The 23,039-nt window shown below is 46.8% G+C and overlaps 1 pseudogene; it reads right to left on the reverse strand.

The window, feature by feature from the left end:
* Positions 1 to 5,865: 5,865 nt before the first annotated feature.
* On the reverse strand, positions 5,866 to 19,881 carry LOC123142311 (uncharacterized; annotated as a pseudogene).
* Between the last annotated feature and the right edge of the window lie 3,158 nt (positions 19,882 to 23,039).

Below are 23,039 nucleotides of genomic sequence, written 5' to 3' on the forward strand. Positions count from 1 at the left end.
TTTGTAGTACAAGACAGTGTGACTCACTCGAAGTTGTAAGGAAGTAGTATATCTTCATTGCTATTGAGGCGCTTCAAGAACTCTAGCATGCATTTCTCTACATCTTGTCTACACCATTCCAATTTCCATGTGTATTCATTAACGGTATTTGGGTCAATGAACCCAATGCCATAGCGTCCAGCTTTTTTCATTTCATACATCTTCATCCTGCATAATACCACAGAAAAGAATATATAGTGAGGATATATAATTATAGGTAATTAATGATCAATCAATGAGCACTAGAGCTAGCTTGAGACTTAAATTACATAAAGAAATCGCCTACAGACAATAGCAACTGACGATAGATTTGTCGAGTGCATCTTGATTGAATAACTGAAATAGTTCTGAATACTCAATGGCCAGAGATTTCTTATGGAAGTAATGATCTTCCTCGACTTGCACCATGAGGGACTCTCGATTGGAAATCTTGGTAATTTTCATGTACCAATCATGCAATTCATACATTCTCGTTGGGAGGTTCTTAACCTCCTCGGGCTCGACTAAAGGTTAGCCCTGGACATATTTCCGTTTTATTTCCTCCTCTCTAAGCGGAGGCATGGGCTCGATCTCGAGGAGTTGTCCAACAGTGATCTTGAGCATTTCAGCCTGCATTATATGCTCCTCGGTTATTACCACATCGCCCAGCTCGGGAACGTAAATGGTTTGCCCACAATAATATTGGGCGCGCGTACTCTCATGTCTAGTTGGCACAACAAGCGGGGGGGGTCGATTGCGCCGCCTGTTCTCCCAGCTGGGGAACGGTTTTCCCGCATTTTTTGACAGCTGCTTGTTGGCTCGAGCTCGAGCTCGCTTCTTTCTGTAGTCGTGCTCGATGTGCCTTCTTGATTTGGCGCTCATAGTCTGAGTCAACATGCTTGGGAGCTGGTGGTCTAGCCATACGAATGAAGTGGTCATTCTTTTCCTCAGGCACTTTCTCCCTCGGCGGCGTTGCCGGTTTCGGTCGAAAATGAGCGTCCACTTCGGCCCGCACTATTGCATCGTTTTGCTCCTCGGTCATGTCGTAAGGCCTCTGAGAAAGAGGAGCGAGGCTGCTTGGACCATATTTATATGGCTTGTCTCCGCCTGTACTTTCTGTACTACCTCGACTCATACCGCTACGCACCATAGCTGCGGCGTGTCTCTTCTGCGATTGCTTAGGCGGTGGAGACGGCTGACGTGGCTTAGTTGGAGCAGGAGGAGTGGCCTGACGCTGTGCCGGATTTGAAGCAGGAGGTGTGGCCTGACATGATGTCGGACTTGAAGCAGGAGGTGTGGCCTGATGCTGTGCCGGACTTGAAGCAGGAGGTGTGGCCTGACACGGTGGCGGACTTGGAGGAGCAGGAGTCTGCTGACACGGTGGCGGACTTCGAGGAGGAGTCGGCAGACGCGGCGTCGGTGGACTTCGAAAGATGATGCAATCCTTTTTCCATAGGATGAAACGATGTATGGCTTCTCCCAGTGTTTGCTCGTCGTCACCTCCAGGAATGTCAAGCTCTAGCCCCGAATATGGGCCCACCACCTCATCAACCAAGACACGAGCATAGCCCTCTGGAATCGGGGCACAATGGAAGGTTGCTCCGGGGGTAATTGTAAAAGCAACGGCGTTCGCCACCTTCATGGATATGTTCTTCATTTTGTAGTGTAGCTCACAGTTAGTGTTCTCTATGATGTCAACCACAGGGTATGTATCCAGCAGTGCGTCGCCCGGGGCGGAACCAACGCTGCTTCTCGGCATGGATGGGACGGTGCTATCCAATGCTGGATGATCATCCGCTTGCTGCTGCCGCTGCTGAGACCCCCTTTCCTGGCAAAGTGAGTCGATCTGCTGCTGCTGCTGCTGCTGGAATTTGAGTGCCAAGTCCGTGTGCCTTGCTTCTAGTCCTTGAAGGCGTTCCGCGTCCTGCTTCCTCTGCTCCTCCTCCAGCTTCCTCTTCTTCTCCTCCTCTATCTTCTTTCTTGCACGGGTCCTGTAGTCGTCGTTCCATTCCGAAAAGCCCTCATACCAGGGAATAACGCCCTTGCCTCGTGTTCTTCCCGGGTGTTCAGGATTTCCCAGGGCGCGTGTAAGCTCGTCGTTCTCTCTGTTGGGCGTGAACACCCCCTTTCGAGCATCTTCTATTGCATCAAGTAACTTTTGTTCTGCTTCGTTTAGACTTGCCTTCTTCGAAACCAGGCCTGTCTTCGGGTCCAACGCCCCCCCATGCGCATAGAACCAAGTTCTGCACCTGGGGGCCAGCTCCTAATAACCGGAGTGACCCCTGCATCCTCCATCTCTTGCTCAGACTTATCCCACTTAGGCATTGCCACCGTGTAGCCACCTGGACCCAGCCTATGGAACTGCGTCTTTTTTGCGGCATTGGACTTGTTTTTTCTCGACCGTTCCTTAGATAATTCTGATTCCTTGAATTTCACGAAAGCGGGCCAGTGTTCTCTTTGCTTCTCCAGTGTTCCCTTGAATTCTGGAGTCTTCCTTTCTGCAGCGAGGTAGTCGGCCCATACAGTTTTCTTGTGGGTGTTGAATGCAATTGCCATCTTCTTAAGAGCAGCGTCCTTGACTTTCTGCACATCTGCATCAGTGAGATAATCTGGTAGGGTGAAATGTTCCATCAAAGATTCCCAAAGCTTTTGTTTTGCTCTGTCGTCGACCCAAGTAACATCTGGGCGTTTAGTTTTTGGCTCTTTCCATTCTTGAATGGAGATCGGGAGTTGGTCCTTCACAAGAACTCCGCACTGACGAACGAACTTGCTCGCAATGTTCTTAGGCGTGAGGGGTTCGCCACTAGCTTTGATGGAATCGATGTTGTACTTTACACCCTCCTTCAACTTTTTGCTCGGGCCGCGCTTTGTCCTGCTGTCTGTAGAAGCAGATTTGCTTGATCCGAAGGACTGAAAGAAGAAAGATCGATTCGTTAATATATCTTCAAATAAAAAAACATGTGATGATCACTAGATGCCTGCTTATATAAATATACCTCGCCGGTAGTCTTTGTTATTTCAAGATCAACATTGTATTCGTCATCATAATCATTGTCTGCGTCATCATAATCATAATCATAGTTCATGACTTCATCAGCTCGGTGGTCGAGATCGAATATCTTATCATCACCCTCCCCGGTATTGTTCAGATATTGGGAGCCGTCATTTGCTTCATTCAGATCATCTGGCCTGCTAGGGCTGCGTATGATCTCAAACAGGGCCTCTTCTCCCTCTCTGCCGGTATTGTCCGCCATAGCTTTTATTTAACAGAAAAAATATAAAACAATTAAGTATTCAAATTACAATGCATGGATGCAATCAATAAGGAAAAACTGAATCATATAGTACATAATATGCATCATCTCGAATAATATATAATCTCGAATACATCGTCTCGAATAATATATAATCTCGAATACATCGTCTCGAATAATATATAATCTCGAATACATCGTCTCGAATAATATATAATCTCGAATACATCACTGGCTAGGTAGCTAATAAAGATCGAATACTATAGAAGAATCTAGGCCACTCGCGGTTCCTGGGGCGTGGGCGGTGGACACCCAAAGACAAGGAACCATCACAGGATCATATCTCCGATCATCTTCCCAAAGAACCTGCCTGGTATTGGAGAACCTGACGTCCATAGCAGCCATGTAGCGATGGACGTGCTCGTCCTCCTCCCTGACACGACGACGCACCACCTCCGGCGGGGCCGGCTCCCTCTGCACCGAATGTGGCCCACGCGAATGCCACCAAAGGAGATCAGGATCGACGACGGGACCCGAGGCCGGGTTCCTCACCAAGCGGCGCGCTCCTCCAGGTAGCACCTCCCAGTGCCAGCCCGGCGGAGCCCAATCCCGGACATGGGTCAGCCGGACGTCGTCGCGAACGGGTCGACGGCGAGGATGCGGGCCGGGCATCGTCGAGAACAAATACTATATGCCCGCAAAAAGTAACATTTTTTAAATGATTGGATTGTGATAACTAAAATTCTATATGCAAATTCTAACAATTTGACATTAATCTAATTCATCTAACTAAAACTAATTCTAAAATTTCTAACATTTCTATATATATAACTAATATTTCTATAATATTTCTAATATTTCTATAACTAAAAAACAGAAAATTTGCTAACATTTCTATAAATATTTCTATAACTTAAAAACAGAAAATTTATAACATTTCCATAACATTTCTAATATTTCTATAACTAAAAAACAGAAAAATTTCTAAAATTTCTCTAAATATTTCTATAACTAAAAAACAGAAAAATTTCTAACATTTCTAATAATATTTCTATAACTAAAAAACAAAACAAAAATCTAACATTTCTATAAATATTTCTATAACTAAAAATATAAAAATTACTAACAATTTTACAACTAATTAACAATGTGTGTGTGTGTGTGGACATGGCGGCCGGGGCAGGCGCTCACCGGCGAGGCGAGGCGATGGGGGGCGGCGACGGGCGGCGATGACGCGGATGGCGATGATGGGGACGGGGACGGGGCGGCGACGACAGGGACGGGGACGGCCGGGACGACGACGACGAGGACGGGGACGGCCGGGGCGGCGACGACGGGGACGGGGCGGCGACGACGGGGACGGGGCGGTGACGGGGGCGTCGACGAGGGGTGGCGACGGGGGCGTCGACGGGGGCAGCGACAGGGGCGGGCGACGGGGTAGAGGAGAAGAAGCAGAGGAAAACTGACGAAATTTCTAAGTGCTGCTTATATAGGATGGGCCTTTAGTACCGGTTGGAGCCACCAACCGGTACTAAAGGTCAAATTTGGCCAGCCCAAGCGACGGGAAGCGCACCCCTTTAGTACCGGGTGGTGGCACCAACCGGTACTAAAGACCCCCCTTTAGTACCGGTTGGAGCCACCACCCGGTACTAAAGGGTGTGCGCTGCCAGGCGAGGGGCGCAGAAGTTTAGTCCCACCTCGCCAGTTGAGGAGCGCCAGGACCAGTTTATAAGCCCCGACGCGGGCACTGCATTGAGCTCCTCTCAATAGCAGGCCTTCTGGGCCTACCTCTCCTACTCCACTTGTGGGCCTACTGGGCTTGCGGGCCTGCATCCTGGCCCAACTACAGGTTGGGTTTCTAGTCGTATGCAGGCCGCTCTGGCCCAGTAGGTGGGCTTTTTTATTTTCTTATTTTTTTGCTTTATTTATTTTGGTTTATTTATTTTTGAGTTGTTTTTTGCTGTATTTAGAGTTTCTTTGGGAATATTTTTGCTTTAGGTACAAAAAATTACAAACTTTCTGTTAGTGCCGGTAGTTTACAAATTTGAATAGTTTACATTTTGAATTATTTGAATTTTGTGTGAATCACTAGTTTGTGAATAACTTAACTTTCAAAATAGATTTTCAGTGATTCTTTTTTCTTATGTTTAATATTAGTGTGTTTTATCATTATATTCAATTTGGTAATGCTTAGGTTATTTAAAAAATGAAATCCCTTTGTAACGGATGAGTTTTCGTCCGAAACCCTGATACTTCGAAAGAGATTGTCCATTTTATACACGAAGTGCATCCAGTTTTTGCGGTAACCCTCTCTACTTTTTTGCACATGCTATGTGGGTGAAATTATGATACCATGCCAACTTTCAACCTTTTCTGAGTTCATTTGAAATGCTTTTCAATTTCAGGGTCATTTAGCTGAAAAAATCAGTAAATGCATGAAAGAATTTGTTTGCACATAAAATTTCTTCGCGTTTCAAATGCCAAAACACATAACTACCCTAACTATTACAGAGATTCCCTCCTGGGTGTGAAACACAGAAGAAATTGATGATAGTGAAGCCGATCACATCCCAGATCTTTGGGTGTGAAACTTTTTCTTCGCGTATGTCCCTTTGCGCCGTAGCCATGGAAAATCTTCATCATTTAACTGGATGCTCGGGTCAATATTCACTGTGAATGGAGCAATTTCATCAAACTTTTCATAATCTTCTGACATGTCTGTCTTGTCATCCACTCCACGATGTTTCTCTTCCCAGAAAGAACTATGTGGCGCTTTGGCTCATCGTATGATGCATTCGCTTCCTTATCTTTTCTTTTTCTCGGCTTGGTAGACATATCCTTCACATAGAAAACCTGTGCCACATCATTAGCTAGGACGAATGGTTCGTCTGCATACGCAAGATTGTTGAGATCCACTGTTGTCATTCCATACTGCGGGTCTTCCGTTACCCCATATCGTGTCATATTGACCCATTTGCACCGAAACAAAGGGACCTTCAAATCACGTCCATAGTCAAGTTCCCATATCTCCTCTATGTAACCATAATATGTTTCCTTTCCCGTCTTGGTTGTTGCATCAAAGCGGACACCACTGTTTTGGTTGGTGCTCTTCTTATCTTGGGCGATCGTGTAAAATGTATTACCATTTATCTCGTACCCTTTGAAAGTCATTATATTCGAAGATGGTAACTGGGACAGCGAGTACAGGTCATCTTCAATAGAGGCGTCATGCATGGTACGTGTCTGCAACCAGCCGGCGAAACTCCTGGTTTGTTCACGTGTAATCCAGTCATCAGACCGCTCCGGGTGTTTGGAGCGTAGAAAATTCTTGTGTTCGTCCATATACGGAGCCACCAAGGCGGAATTCTGTATAACTGTGTAGTGTGCTTCAGTGAGAGAATGTCCGTCCATACATATTTTTTGATTCCCTCCTAGCGTGCCTTTTCCATCCAGTCTGCCCTTATGCCGCGATTCAGGAACACCAATCGGCTTAAGGTCAGGAATAAAGTCAATACAAAACTCAATGACCTCCTCATTTTCATGGCCCTTGGAGATGCTTCCTTCTGGCCTAGCACGGTTATGAACATATTTCTTTAAGACTCCCATGAACCTCTCAAAGGGGAACATATTGTGTAGAAATACAGGACCCAAAACGCTAATCTCTTCGCATAGGTGAACTAGGACGTGCGTCATGATGTTGAAGAAGGATGGTGGGAACACCAACTCGAAACTGACAAGACATTGCACCAAATCATTCTCTAACCTTGGTATGATTTCTGGATCGATTACCTTCTGAGAGATTGCATTGAGGAATGCACATAGCTTCACAATGGCTAATCGAACGTTATCCGGTAGAAGCCCCCTCAATGCAACCGGAAGCAGTTGCGTCATAATCACGTGGCAGTCATGAGACTTTAGGTTCTGGAACTTTTTCTCTGCCATGTTTATTATTCCCTTTATATTCGACGAGAAGCCAGACGGTACCTTAATACTGAGCAGGCATTCAAAGAAGATTTCCTTCTCTTCTTTGGTAAGAGCGTAGCTGGCATGACCCTGATGTATGCCGTCTTTTCCATGCATACGTTGCTGGTCCTCCCGTGCCTCAGGTGTATCTTTTGTCTTCCCATACACGCCCAAGAAGCCAAGCAGGGTCACGCAAAGATTCTTCGTCACGTGCATCACGTCGATTGCAGAGCGGACCTCTAGATCTTTCCAATAGGGCAGGTCCCAAAATATAGATTTCTTCTTCCACATGGGTGCGCGTCCGTCAGCGTCATTCGGAACAGGTTGTCCGCCAGGACCCTTTCCAAAGACTACCTTCAAATCCTTGACCATATCATGTACATCAGCACCAGTACGGTGGCGAGGCTTCGTCCGGTGATCCGCCTCACCTTTGAAATGCTTGCCTTTCTTTCTTACGGGATGCCTGCTCGGAAGAAATCGACGATGTCCCAGGTACACATTCTTCCTACAATTGTCCAAATATATACTGTCGGTATCATCCAAACAGTGCGTGCATGCGCGGTATCCCTTGTTTGTCTGTCCTGAAAGGTTACTGAGAGCAGGCCAATCATTGATGGTCACGAACAGCAAGGCCTTTAGGTCAAATTCTTCCCCCATGTGCTCATCCCACGCACGTACACCTGTTCCATTCCACAGCTGTAAGAGTTCTTCAACTAATGGCCTTAGGTACACATCAATGTCGTTGCCGGGTTGCTTAGGGCCTTGGATGAGCACTGGCATCATAATGAACTTCCGCTTCATGCACAACCAAGGAGGAAGGTTATACAAACATAGAGTCACAGGCCAGGTGCTATGGTTGCTGCTCTGCTCCCCAAAAGGATTAATGCCATCTGCGCTTAGACCAAACCATACGTTCCTTGCGTCATCTGCAAACTCCTTCCCGTACTTTCTCTCAATTTTTCTCCACTGCGACCCGTCAGCGGGTACTCTCAACTTTCCGTCTTTCTTACGGTCTTCTCTGTGCCATCGCATCGCCTTGGCATGCTCTTTGTTTTGGAACAAACGTTTCAACCGTGGTATTATAGGAGCATACCACATCACCTTGGCAGGAATCTTCTTCCTGGGGCGCTCGCCCTCGACATCACCAGGGTCATCGCGCCTGATCTTATAGCGCAATGCACCGCATACCGGGCAAGCGTTCAAATCCTCGTACTCACCGCGGTAGAGGATGCAGTCATTAGGGCATGCATGTATCTTCTGCACCTCTAACCCTAGAGGGCAGACAGCCTTCTTTGCTTCGTACGTACTCTCGGGCAATTCGTTGTCCTTTGGAAGCATATTCTTTATCATTACCAGCAACTTTCCAAATCCCTTGTCAGATACACCATTCTCTGCCTTCCATTGCAGCAATTCCAGTGTGGTGCCCAACTTTTTCTTGTCAGCTTCGCAATTCGGGTACAACAATTTCTTGTGATCCTCTAACATGCGCTGCAACTTCTTCTTCTCCAAATCACTTGCGCAGTTTCTCTTTGCATCGGCAATGGCCCGACCTAGATCATCAGCGGGCTCATCTGATGCCTCTTCTTCAGCTTCTTCCCGCATTGCCGGCTCAGCTTCTTCCCCCATTGTTGTATCATCGTATTCAGGGAACCCATGGCCAGGATAGTTGTCGTCGTCCTCTTCTTCTTCATTGTCTTCCATCATAACCCCTCTTTCTCCGTGCTTGGTCCAAACATTATAGTGGGGCATGAAACCGGACTTAAACAGGTGGACGTGAATGGTTCTTGACGTAGAGTAATTGTGATCATTCTTACAGACTAAACATGGACAAGGCATAAAACCATCCGCCCGCTTGTTTGCCTCAGCCGCAAGCAGAAAAGTTTGCACGCCATTAATGAACTCGGGAGAGCATCGGTCATCGTACATCCATTGTCGGCTCATCTTCATTACACAACACCGAATAGACCAAATTAATACAAGTTCATACATAAAGTTCATACAAGACTTAAATGCAACAAACAAATAACTCTCTAACTAAAGAATTTAAATGCAACAACAAATGCGATCAAGATCGCAACTAAGGTAACAATTGATCCAACAGCATAATGATACCAAGCCTCACTATCAATGGCATATTTTCTAATCTTTCTAATCTTCAAGCGCATTTTCTCCATCTTGATCTTGTGATCATCGACGACATCGGCAACATGCAACTCCAATTCCATCTTCTCCCCCTCAATTCTTTTCAATTTTTCTTTCAAATACTCGTTTTCTCTTTCAACTAAATTTAACCTCTCGACAATAGGGTCGGTTGGAATTTCCGGTTCACAAACCTCCTAGACAAAAATATCTATGTCAACTTGATGGGCATAATTTGTCATAAACACGAAATGCAACAACTAGTTTTAAAAGAGAATATACCACATCCGAATCATAACAAGGACGAGGGCCGACGGGGACGGATATCAAAACCATGGCACTATGTATAACAAACAACGTACGGGTAAGATAATTATACGAGTAACTATATATCCAAATCACACAAACATCAATTTGGTAATGTAAAACATTCATGAACAAGAGGCTCACCACAAGGTGGTGCCGGCGACGGAACGGTGCGGGCGATCGACTGTGGTTACGACGGAGATTTAGAAGGCACTAAGTAAACCACACCTACATATGCAAACTAAGTGTTAGTTTTGACCACAAATTGCATATAAATCAAATACTAGCACATATATTTTCTACCAAATTACTAAACTCATAAATTAATCACTATACAAAGCATTGCAAGAGCTAATCTAGCAATGAGAGATGAAAGGACAAAGTTGCTAACCTTTGTGATCATTTGAATGGATGGGGCCCTTCAAATCTTGACAAATTTTGGGCAAAATGTGTGATGAGCTCGAGAGGAAGAGGGGAAGAACAGAGAGGAGAGGGGAAAGGGGAAGAACAGAGCGAGCTCGGGTGGACGAAGGGCTTATGTAGGACAGCCTTTAGCACCGGTTCGTGCCATGAACCGGTACTAAAGGTGCTGGAGGGGCCCCGGACTGACAACATCCTGCCACCACTCACTTTAGTACCAGTCTGTGGCACGAACCGGTGCTAAAGGTCGGCCACGAACCGGTACTAATGAAAGCGGCTGGCTAGCCGTTGGAACCGGCACTAATGCACACATTAGTGCCGGCTCAAAAGCAAACCGGCACTAATGTGCTTGACATTTGACCCTTTTTCTACTAGTGCATAGTATGCCTCACCATCTGCAGTCACTATCATCATGCCTGTAGAGCTAGCCTGCTTACAACTAGCCGTGTTCGACATAGTTTCCCGTGTGTAGATGCCCGTGCATTGCACGGAACACCAAGATTGGGGTGGACGGCGACGGCAGCGGCCATCGCGCCAGATTTTTCCATGGTCTTCTAGATGTGGTTGGGAGGAGATAAGGCTGATTGTGAGAGACAAGGAGTTGTTTGTAAATAGGGAAAAAATGCGGGCATCTTTTTGCAAAACTGGAGAAGTTTGGTTTGTATGCGTCAAATCTAGATCCGACGGCTATTGGTGAAAGATGGCAGGCACAACATAATCACCAACTCAGGACCTCTTTGATTTGCAGGAGTTTGAAAACGGAGGAATAGGACACGGCAATATTACAAGTTTCAAACTGATATTACAAATGTTAGGAGTAATGCTGCACCTACGAAGAGGGAATTACTAGGAAGTTTACGTAAGAACTTCCATTACTTTAGGTGGATGCAGCATTATCGTACAAACTAAAATCCACCGCCCTGACAAGTCACTAATGGGCAAATAAATTTTCGAGTCTCTGGCCACTTGATGTTTCAAAAACAAATTCAGCTTCTGCGGAGACTTTGTCATTTAGGCTTAGACGCTTGCGGTGATCGGCACGCCATTCATTGTTGCGCCAGTGAACGCCAAACCTCATTACCTTGAGCACACTTGCCTCCAGAACATAGAACCTGGCCAATTTAATCTTAGGTGTGCTGCCTCAGTAGTCGATCAAATCAATTTCTATAAGATGGAGATCAAGGCATTCGATGAGATTGTTATAGTGCAGCACAGTTTTCACTTTCGGGTCTTTTTTTATCAGCAAAAGAAGAGAACATATTAGAGCAGCTGGCTGTATAAGATTGCCGTGTGATCAAGAGGTACCAATATCATTCGCTCATACGATAGGGTTGGCTGGCTAGTGATATTTTTTCACTCTCTCTCTCTCTTTCCTCTCAGTTACCTAGGAGCACGTGAACAGCTTGGGCATTTGTTGCCTTCCACTATGTGGCCGATGCCATATTTCTCAAAAGTATGCCACATAATACGCATCGATGTCAAATCAAAAGATTTTGGCACCGCTCTCGCGATGTAAGAGAGTTGGCACCGCTGTGCACACAGACCCACATGTATAAACAAATCAATCAAACCAACGACACCAGCCTCTCGCTCTCCCAAACAAGTGTTTTTTTATTGCCTCAGTCCTCTCTCTCTCTCCCACGCAAGTGTTTTTTCATTGCGTGAGTTAATTTGGCACCGGAGCAAAGTAGGTGATCCAGATTGGGGCACCAGGTGAGCAATGGAGGGGCATCGATGCCAAATGCATCACAAGTGAATTTGGCACATGTTTTGGCCTACATAGTGGAGGGTCGTTATAGCCCACTTTTGTACTACCTCGTATTTAGTGTAAAATTTTGACCATAGATTTACCTAAGAAAATGCCAATGCATGTCACCAAAAATTATACCATTTGAAATTATGTTCAAATACGAATCCAACGTTTAATTTTTAGTGACATGCATTAACATTTTGTCAGTTAAATCTATGGTCAAATTTTGATACTACAAAATAGGAAGAGTAAACCAAGACGGAGGTAGTACTTTCTCTTAGGGTAACCATAGAGTTACTAGTCTAAGTTACTTTCCACTATGACTAGCCTAGGCTACTATAGTAGTACAACAAAAAATTGATGCAGGTGATCACGGGACGCTGCTTCAGTTACTTAACTGCAGGTGCAGTTGAGTCACTAGCATGTGGGCCCAAGAGGCATCTGGCCCACATGTAAGTGACGCAACGACACCTGTTTTTATGTCACTGAAGCTCGGTCCGTGATCACGTGAGAAAAAATACTACAAACATTTCTTTTGGTGCAGTGCGTAGATGCAATTTTGAACACTACACTTGTCATCGTAATTCGGGAAAATTACGAAAAAATTGAGCTACGTTGTGATTACCGTTTACTAATAGGAAAGAAGTTTCACCTTGATGAGTAGCTTCTCCGTGCACGGAAAGCATGTAAGGAATCCAACAACTTGGTCCAGATTGGGGCCGATAGATTTTATTGCCAAGATCTTCACTGTGCGCATAGACTGGGTCAAGCTTGTGGGAATCATTTTCTGAAAGACAGTCGTAAATACATCAAGAAGAAATTTAAAAATGTGAATTACAAGAAGACGGAGAAGAAGATGAGTGTTGTACCTGAACGATTACGGATCCAATAAAGAGTTCGGAGAATTTGGCAGACGAGTACACCAACGCTGTCAATTTCGGCGCGTCAATCACCCAGATTTTTGTTGGACCTTCTAGATCAGATACAAGCAATCTCTCAAGGAAAGGCGCATTCTCAATCACCATAACGTGGAACAGCTAGAGTGATCTCTTCCCAATTGATTTCTTGTTGCGGGGCCAGCAAGACACAAAAATCCATCGGATATCGTCGAGGCGATGTGGAGGCTAATGAACCTATGGATCTGCTCAAGACGAACGTACTCGAGCGTAGTACAGCTGCGGAGCAGGTGCTCCATAGCCTACTTCGAGATGCCAACGTCGAAGAGGTCGAGCTGCTTGAGTTGAGGGAGAAGAAGGGTGGGCGCGGCATTAATCTGTGGAAGATAGCAGGAGCTGAAGCTGGCACAGCGCAGCGTTGGCATGAGGCGGAGCGCGGATGGCGGCAGAGAGCGACATCGTCCAGCTTCAAAGCTGAGCTCCTTGAGCTGATCTAGGGCAGGGGATAAGAACCACTCGTCGAACTTGGCTTGGACCTTGCAGTTGGTACTGAACATGCGGATGTCAAGGCGTCTGGCTGGCCCAGGGTGTGATGAAAGGATCTTGGAGACTGCGGCCATGCGTTTGCAATCCCCGTCGCAGAGGGAGCTGCCGACCATGAGGTTGAGCGGGACGTGGCGCCAGAGGGGGCGCCACCGCCGGGAGAGCAGGGCGGTCCGCACCGCGGATTTGGTGGGGAGGAGGCCGATGATGAGGAGCAGCATTTCGTCGAGGAGGCTGCTGATGAAGTCCAGGCTCGCCGGATGCGGTTTTGGCTCGAGTTGCCTCCGCTTGTTGGCTGCCTCGCCGTCCATCTCAACCGACGGTGAAGCCGGTGTACACGTGTGCTGGTCTGTGTTGTGTGCTGGCCTGCTGGGTGTGCACGAGTGCGTCCTTCTGTGCATGCCGCCACGCAGTGGTGAATTGTGTGCGAGTGTGTCCTTCACGCGGAAGAAGAGCGTCCTCAATGCGCCCTCAATATACTAGTGTGCGGGGTGCTACCCCGAGTGGTTTCAACTTTGTTTACTTCACCGCGTGTCAGATGGGCCTCTAGTTTACTTATTTTCACCCACTGCCACATGGGCCAGCACACGAAGATAGAGAACACGAGCTGACAAGGCAGCATGTCGACTGGTTGACCGGTCAACTAAACAATATACGAAGCTATACGCTGACACGGCGAGCGTATAATCCGTCGGTATAGGGAGTTCGAGTGAGAGGGGAGGCCCGTGAGAGATAGCAGAGAGAGAGAGAGAGAGCTACTCCCTCCGTTCGATAATGTAGTGCCAACATTTTTTTAAGTCAAACTTTTGAAACTTTGACCAAGTTTATAAAGAAATTACTTATATCTACAATACCAAAGATAAATGATAGTATGAAGTAAGTACATGTTTTGATGAATCTAATGATCGTTCCAGATGTAAATGTTTTTCTCCACATATACCTGGTCAAACTTTTCTGTGGTTTGACTTTTCAAAACATCCATATGCTTATGGAAGTGAGAGAGTCCCTAACTAGAGAGAGAGTGAGAGAGAGTGTGTGTGTGAAATAGAAAGAGTGAGTGAAAAACGTGTGTGTGCGTGTGTGAAAGAGACATGGACAACACACGATGAAAGTAGAGAAAAGGTGTGTGTGTCTTATGCAAACATATCACACATGCATCTTCGACAACGGAAGCAAGGTGAGGAGGTAGTGTGTGGTTGTTTGCAACAGAGAGAGAAGACCCCTAGCACGTGGCCAACAGGGGTCTGACAAGCAAGGGAGAGAGGTCGAGAGAGACGTACGGAGAAAATGCAGACATGGGGAGGAGAGAGTGTATGTTTGTGATAAGAGACCCCCTGGAGATCGTGATGGGACTACATGGGTGGGAGATCGAGTGACAAGGTGTTTGCGCGATATAAGATACCCCGAGAGATATCGAGATAGACGTATGGATGGAAGGAGACAATACGTGTGTTCCTGATGGCTAGTGAGAGATAATTATATTTAGGGGGGGAGTGTATACGCCTATGATGGAGTGAGGGATTATGGTACTTAGGGGGGTGCGTGTCACCTAGAGAGAGAACAAGGGTGGAGAGTGTTGGATGGGTCTATATGTAGCGCGAGCGAGACATGTGTATGTGTGAACCAGGGAGATATAAAGTTTGAGAGAGATAGAGGAGCCCCAATAAGGTTGAGTGGTGCGTCAGATAGCTGAGAGGGAGAAAGAGATATTCCATCCGCTCGATAATGCAGTGCATGTAAATTTTTTTAGAAGTCGAACTTTGGTAACATCGATCAGGTTTACGCAAATGTTATTTATATCTACAATACCAAATGTTAAAGGCGACAATATTGATTTTTGTAAGGAAAACTTCCTCGTAGTTTTGCATACTGAGCTGCATGAGTGTACTATCTCATATCATGCACATTACTGAATTGTAGTGCTGCTCTGGTTGCCCATTCATTCATTGTGTCAATGTTGCTTTCGTATTACCTTACCTGGTTGATGATTGATGTGCCATATTGTGTTAATTTGGGTAGGCTGGTGTGGTCTGGTTGCCCAAACGTTCGCTTTGTCAATGTTGCTTTCCTATTATCTGACCTGGCCAATGATAGCAATGCTAGTGTGTTAATTTGGTGCAGGCTGCTGAAGATAAGAAGACAAACTCTAAAAACAGCAAGGCAACACCATTGTTTCTTTCCACTAAATCTAGGCCAGGTAATATGGCAATAACTCATGATTAATCTGTTTGGTTCCCCTCCTAATATATGTTATGATGCAGTGGTCGAGAAACTCTCCACTATCAATAATACAAGCCTGCCTAAATCGCTATCTGAATTTGTTCAGTTTCCTCTGTCTCGAATGCAACGGAAAAAATGTATGTTTGTGAACCAATTAATGGCTGAAGCAATGATGGAAATGGTTGAGGAATCAGAGGTGCACATTCGTGCGCAACAACAACTGATCAATGATTTCAGAGACAGTGTAGCAAAGCAGCAAGAACTTGCCCACATGCTTATGGGCCTCCTCCGCGCTGAGGTTGCAGATTGTGATGTTGTAGATCGTTAGGTTCTGTTCATTTATTTGCACTAGCATAAATCTTTGATTGCCCACTGGATGTAATTTCCTGTAATATATGCTGGATGTGCAACGTTTTTCTCTGTGTGCCGTACCATTGCTTGATCGGTTTTGGTCTGTGCATAATTGCTCGTCATAATGGGCTCAAATTATCGAATTGGGCCTAAAGACATGAACAAACTTTAGTGGGCCCATTAAGTTAATGGGATGTTACCAGGCCGAAAGTTAATGGTCGGCCCTCTTACCTCCCGGGTCGTTAACAGGCCGACATCGAAGCGGGCAACAGGCGGGCCCATTTGATTTCATGGGCCGTTAACAGGACGTTACTAAGGTCGGGCTACATATGGCCCAACTATACTGTGGGCCTTTAGCAGGTAGAAAGAGACAGCGGGCTCGTACTGGACCATGAAGAGCATGGGCCGCTAAGAGGCCGAAAGTCAGGTCGTACTGTAAATGGCCCAACTGTGTTGTGGGCTTTTAGCAGGCCGAAAGAGAAACTAGGCTAGTATTGGACCATGAAGAGGATGGGCCGTTAAAAGGCCAAAACTCAGGTCCGACTACAAATGGCCCAAATCATTTATGGGCCGTCAATAGGCTGAAAGACACACAGGGCCGGGAATTGGCCCAACATTTAAATGTGTCGCTAAAAGGCCAAGACTAAGGTCCGACTACAAATGGCCCAACTCATTTATGGGCCGTCAACAGGCTGAAAGACACACCGGGCCGGAAATTGGCCCAAAACTTAAATGGGTCACTAAAAGGCCTAAAGATGTACATCCTGAAAATTGGTCCATCGCTTGAATGGGCCGTTAACAGGCCAAAATCACATCGGGCCGATATCGAGCCAAAATATATAGCGAGCTGTTAACGGGCTCGAACTGACGATGGGCTGCAATGGTCTCAAATCTTTAAAGGGCCGTTGACGGGCTGAATTGGCACATCTTGTATGGGCCGTGGGCATAAATGGACCTGACACAAGTAGGCCTTATATGGGCCGGCTTGCTAATTTTTACTGGGCCGGCCGTTTTCACTGGAATGGGCCACTGTTGGGCCATGCCACGTGTTGACCTATCATAGGCGCCTCCTGTCCAATGAATGGATGACATATGTCCCAACGGCTAGCCAACACATGTTTCCTCCGGCCAATGAGAATTTTACACGTGGAAAATCCTCATTGGTCCGGGCTGCTAGCGGGTTATCGGATCCAAAACTGGACCCGACAGCTTAACGGCGTTCCGTTACGGTGGATGCCACATGTCAGTCACCCTTGACGAAAGCACTTCCATGACGCGTGATTTATCGTCATGGAAGTGGACACTTCCGTCATGATAATTTTGGTAATGTCATGGAACACTTCTACGACAGCACAGGTATGACTATCTTGATCCTGTCATAAAATTTTCATGGATGTACATGCATGACAGAAAACGTGACCTACTGTGACAAGCACGTATCATCACGGAAGTGTATTTTTATTTGTAGTGCATTATGGAAATTGCCATGACCTCAATTATGGACAGTCCGGATTAGGCGAGAATTTTTATCTTGTCCATTAACATCTTAACCTCCGCACTATCTGCCTCCTCGAGGCTCCGGGGGCGCCAGCTGTGGCGCTTCTTTAACGGAGCATTGGAAAATTCAGGAAGGCCTCGTCAGATTGGGTCCGAGAGAACGACGTCTTCAATATAAAACCACTCCGAGGGCCACTCTTCGGATGCCTTCTTCGGAGTGCTAGACAGGTATCCTGTCTCGGCTATGCGCCATACTTCGGCACCGCCCACCTCGAATATGGATCCCTTTTGGGAGCGAGGGACGAGGCAGAAAAGCTTCCTCAACAGCTCGAAATGGGCCTCGCAGCCTAGGAAAAACTCGCAGAGAGCGATGAAACCCCTGATATGCAGAATGGAGTCGGGCGTGAGATTGTGCAGTTGGAGGCCATAGTACTCCAGGAGACCTCGAAGGAAAGGATGGATTGGAAATCCAATGCCTCTTAAGAGAAAGGAAACGAAGCACACTCGCTCCCCTTCCGAAGGATTCAGGAAAATCTTTGTCAGGGCTTCGCCAGTAAAAGAGGTTGATCCCGCCCAAACGGGGACTAGATCCGCAGGGGGGAGATAACCCTACGCCTGGAGCTTGGTCAGCTGGGCGTGAGATACAGAGCAGCTCTCCCAATCACCATTTTGAGGGCCGTGGGGGCGGGAGGAAGAACTAGGAGCGCTGGCCATGATTGCGTGGTTCCTTGAGGCAAGATTGAAGGATTTCCGTCTGGTATGGAATAGCATCTGAGATCTAATCTCCTTAAATAGACACCTTCTGTACGCTGTCGAGGGGTTATTTGTAAAAGCGCTTGGACCCTTCGTATTCGTTTGCCACCCGGAAGCTGAGGCAATGGAAGCACAGAAGCCGAAGGGTATGGCATTTAATGTAAAACCGAGCTGTTCGAAGAATTCACCTTACCAATACCGAAGATGTAAGGGCCGAATATAGCCCTTCGATTCAGATGCTTTGAAGTATTAGGTGGAGTAACCCGCCTTGCAATGTAGAAGACAATTTTTGCGCCGGACACATCGTCACTGAAGGCTGGTTCGGGGGCTACTGAGGGAGTCCTGGATTACGGGGTCCTCGGGCGTCCGGGCTATACGACATGGGCCGGACTGGTGGGCCGTGAAGATACAAGACGGAATACTTTTTCCCGTGTCCGGATGGGACTCTCCTTGGCGTGGAAGGAAAGCTTGGCGTGCGGACATGAAGGTTCCTTTCTCTGTAAACCGACTCTGTACAACCCTAGCCCCCTATGGTGTCTATATAAACCGGAGGGTTTAGTCCGTAGGGGCAATCATAATCATATGAGCTAGACATCTAGGGTTTAGCCATTACGATCTCGAGGTAGATCAACTCTTGTAACCCCTATACTCATCAAAGTCAATCAAGAAGGAAGTAGGGTATTACCTCCATCAAGAGGGCCCGAACCTGGGTAAACTTTGTGTCCCCTGTCTCCTGTTACCTTCGATTCTTAGACGCACAGTTCGGGACCCCCTACCTGAGATCTGCCGGTTTTGACACCGACACATAGTTCTTCACTTACTAAGTTGTGACAACTTCCTCCGTCGATGATGACCTTGACGAAACGTCCATTATACTGGCCTTGGGGTGGAAGATGTGACACTGTTGGTCTTCGTCTTGTTGGTGTTGAAGCGTCAAGAACTTGGAGACAACGAGAGAGGGACTTGAGTCATTGTCGCAAAAGACTTGATCATCTTTGTCGTCGTTCACTTTTTGATGCATGGCAATGTGCTCGATAGCTTCCATCTCGTACTCACTCATGGAGTCGTACGTGTCATCGTCGTTGACGATCATGACTCGCCGGTTGGTGCATTCGAAAGACTTGTGTCCGCGGCCACCACATGTGAAACATTTGAAGGAGCTCGTCTTGACGTGGTCGTCCGGTGGTGCCAATGAAGGAGAAGTCTTGTTCTTGTAGTTGCTTGCAGGAGGACGAGTCGAGGAAGGAATCGCTTCCTTGTAGCTTGACTTGTAGCCGGTACTTGGTGAAGCTCTAGTCGAGGTAGGAGGTGTCGAAGTCGAGGTAGTAGGAGCTTGAGTGTATGAGCCGTAGGTCTTGGATGAGTACTTGGCGTACTTGAAGTCTTCTTGTACTTGTCGTTCTACCTTGGTTGCTTGATGAACTAGCTCAAGAAGGTTGGAGTAGGGTTGGAAATCGGCAATCTTCCGTATTGGGTGGTTGAGGTCGTTCAAGAAGTGTGCCATCATTTGCTCATCATCTTCTCTGACATTGGCTCGGATCATGGCGATTTCCATTTCTTGATAATATTGTTCCACCGTCTTCATGCCTTGCTTGAGTAGTTGGAGCTTCTTGAATAGGTCGCGGGTGTAGTGTGTAGGCACGAAGCGGGCTCGCATGATATCCTTCATTTGTGTCCAAGTCATGATGGGTGGCTCGCCCTTCTCGCGGCGTTGCTTGATCACTTGCTCCCACCAAATGAGGACGTAGTCTTCAAACTCCAGAGATGCCATGGCGATCTTTGTTTTCTTCGTCGTAGTTGTGGAGACCAAAGATTTTGTGGACCTTCAATGCCCAAGAGAGATATTCTTCAGGGTCGTTGCTTTCGGAGAACTTGGGCATGGTGAACTTGAGCTTGCCGTAGTGGAGTTCTTCATCATCATAGTAGCGGTGTTGATATCGCTCTTGTTGTGGTGGCGGTGGTGCTTCCCGCACGAGGTCCGTTGGATGTCACTCTTACCGTGGTGGAGGATCTTCCTCGAGAGGGCTCTCTTGCCAAAGAGGAGGGCGTGGCATGCGTTTCTGGATTCGCCGTTCTTGTTGTTCTTCACATCGTGCGGCTTCTTCTTGTATTTCGCGACGAAGAGCTTCTTCTTGTTCATGGACTTGACGGCTTCATTGGCCGATGGCTCTAGTGGACTCTCGAAGCGCCTCTTGAGTCGCTTGAGGTTGAGCTTCATGACTTTGTTGCTCTTGCCAAATTTCATCGCCATCTTGAGATTCTTGACGTGGATGATGTGGTGGTAGTTGCTCTTGATCCATCTCTTCACGCTCTTGACGTCGTGCTTGCTCTCGCACTCAAACTCAGTCTCGAAGGCCATTGCCATGGAATGGATTTTATTGCGCTTGGCGATCTTGAGTATGGTCGCGTCAAGGAGGACTTGCGTCGGAAGGAGAATAGGACAACGAGTGGCGACTCGAGCAGCGCCGTGAAGAGGTTGAGGAAGACGCACGGCTCACGATCATGTTGCGGAATCCATCCATTTGCTTGGAGATCTTAGCGTCCAAATAGTCCCGTTGTCTTGATTCCGATTGACGAAGGTCTGTGGAGAGTTGTTCGATGCGATCACCCAAAGCTTCGCTTTCTTGATGTAGAGCTCGTTGCGCGATGAAGAGGTGGTTCTTGGTGACGTAATCGTGTTCACCATCTTGCTCCTCGAAGAGTGGGTTTGCCTAAGAAGAGGGCCTATCCATCATGAAGCAAAGGTGGTGAGTAGGAAAGGGAAAGAACAATACCCAAGATACCGTTTCCGAAGATTGTGGATGTATCGAGTACGATCCCACATGATGCTATAATAGGAGAATTGGTACCGGGTTTTGTTTCTCACACCTACAAGTAAGAGGCCTATGGTAGATCTCGGTTAGGAAGTGGCACAAATAATTCAAGCAAATGTTAGTCTAGATGTCGAAAAAGTTGAAAAGATTCACAAATGGCAAGTAAGACAAATAGATCAAACCCAAGTATATCACTAGGAACACGCACACGGAAGATATATGGGATCCGCGCAACCCAGGAAAGAGCACAAGATGGAAAACCACGGATAAAGCTCTTGTTGCATGGATACTAGAGAGACGTAGGTCCATTGCTCTAATGGGCTAGATACGCCAGTGCACCAACCTACGAGAGAAACCGGTAATCTACTATCCTGAGTATGCTTATGTAAGTGTGAACCAAGATGATGAACTAGGCAAAGGGGCTCAATGCTATTGCTTACAAGCTTTTGCTATTCTTTTTCTTTTTGCTTAAAAGCTTTTTTTACTATGCCACTATGCTTGATATATGAGCCATAATGCGAAACAACAAGTATGATATGCACGGGAGAGATGTAACACTAAGGTGCACTAAGGCGTGTCCCGGCAATACTCAACTCTCTAGTCTCGATGGGTAAGCTACGCAAAAGAGTCTCACGGCTATCAAGGTAAGGGAAAGGGTAATACAATGGTGTCATCGATGTTACCGTCCTTGCTTACGGTTGTTATGAAGATGGTGTGGTGGAAGCCGGTGTGGAGTCCGAGTCGATGGTCGAGCGGCGGTGGTGATGACGTCGAATCGCGCCTAAGTAGCCGAAACACCTTAGGACACGAGAGAAACCGCAACCCAAAACTCAAAAAACCACGAGAAGTATTGTGGAAGAACACAAGTGGTGGTGTAAAGGCAAAATGGGAGAAAACAACACGCACCCGAAGCTTTCTGGGAGGCCCATGCGCACGGGGTCGTCTGGAGGCGCAAGAATAACCTCGGATCCGTGGTATTTTTACAAAATAGGCACAAATTAGGTGGATGGAAGGGTGGGGAAGATGGAAGATGTTAGATGGAAGGATGATGGTAGAAGGGAGAGGGTCTTTTCACACTTGGAGGTGGGGAAAGAGATGAACAACACAAAGGAAAGCACTCAACAAAACCACAAGTCACACGTCCACTAGAATAGCACACATGAGATCCACAAGTATACTAGAACAAACTAATAAAATAGCACAATGAGAAGTTCTTCCCACTCCTTCGAGATGAGGTCTTGATGATGGTAGTCTTCTCCAAGATGGAGGCCTTGAAATCCACAAGTGGATCCTCTTCTAAGAGGTCTAGCTCTCCAATGGAGTGGTAGATGGAGCTATGCTCACAAGTATCTGATACATATATTTCCTAACCCTAAACATGACCCTAGGTACGACTTATATAGGCCTGGGGAGGTTGGAGACGAAATGGAGTCGGAGAAGCAATCCCAGCCGACCATCCTGGGAGGCCCATGCGCACAGGGTATGTTGGGCCCATGCGCACGGGGCCCCGTGGGCACGGTACACGCCCGTGCGCACGGGGTGCCGTCGCTATAGCTTCCTGGGAGGCCCATGGGCACGGGGTCTATGGGGCCCGTGCGCACGGGGTCGCCTGGAACTTGCTGTCACTAGTAGAAAATATGCCTTTAGTCCCGGTTCGCAAAGGCCATTAATCCCGGCTATGCAACCGTGACTAAATATGTGCGACTAAAGGCTCCCCCCCTTTAGTCGCGCCTCTTACGAACCGCGACTAAAGGCCCGTCCACGTGGGCGCCAGGAGTCCGTCGGGGCGGAGGACCTTTAGTCCCGGTTCTCGTGGCTAACCGGGACTAAAGGCCTCCTCCGCAGGTTTAGGGTTTTAGCCCCCCTAAACCTGGTTTCTTTTTAATTTGTAGTGTTTTATTTCTTTTATATTTTATTTTGTGTTTTATTTTAATTTTGATGAAGTTTCAGTACACATATTCTACGCTACTATATACATGCATATGAAATTTCAAACAAGAAGAATTCAAGAGGAATATATAATATATATTCAATCTCGGGTGACCATATACAACTTCGAACAAGTTTCCATACACAATTAGGATGGATGACCATATACAACTTCGAACAAGTTTCA

This window comes from Triticum aestivum, chromosome 6D (genome assembly GCF_018294505.1).
Source record: "Triticum aestivum cultivar Chinese Spring chromosome 6D, IWGSC CS RefSeq v2.1, whole genome shotgun sequence".
NCBI classification, from domain to species: Eukaryota; Viridiplantae; Streptophyta; class Magnoliopsida; order Poales; family Poaceae; genus Triticum; species Triticum aestivum.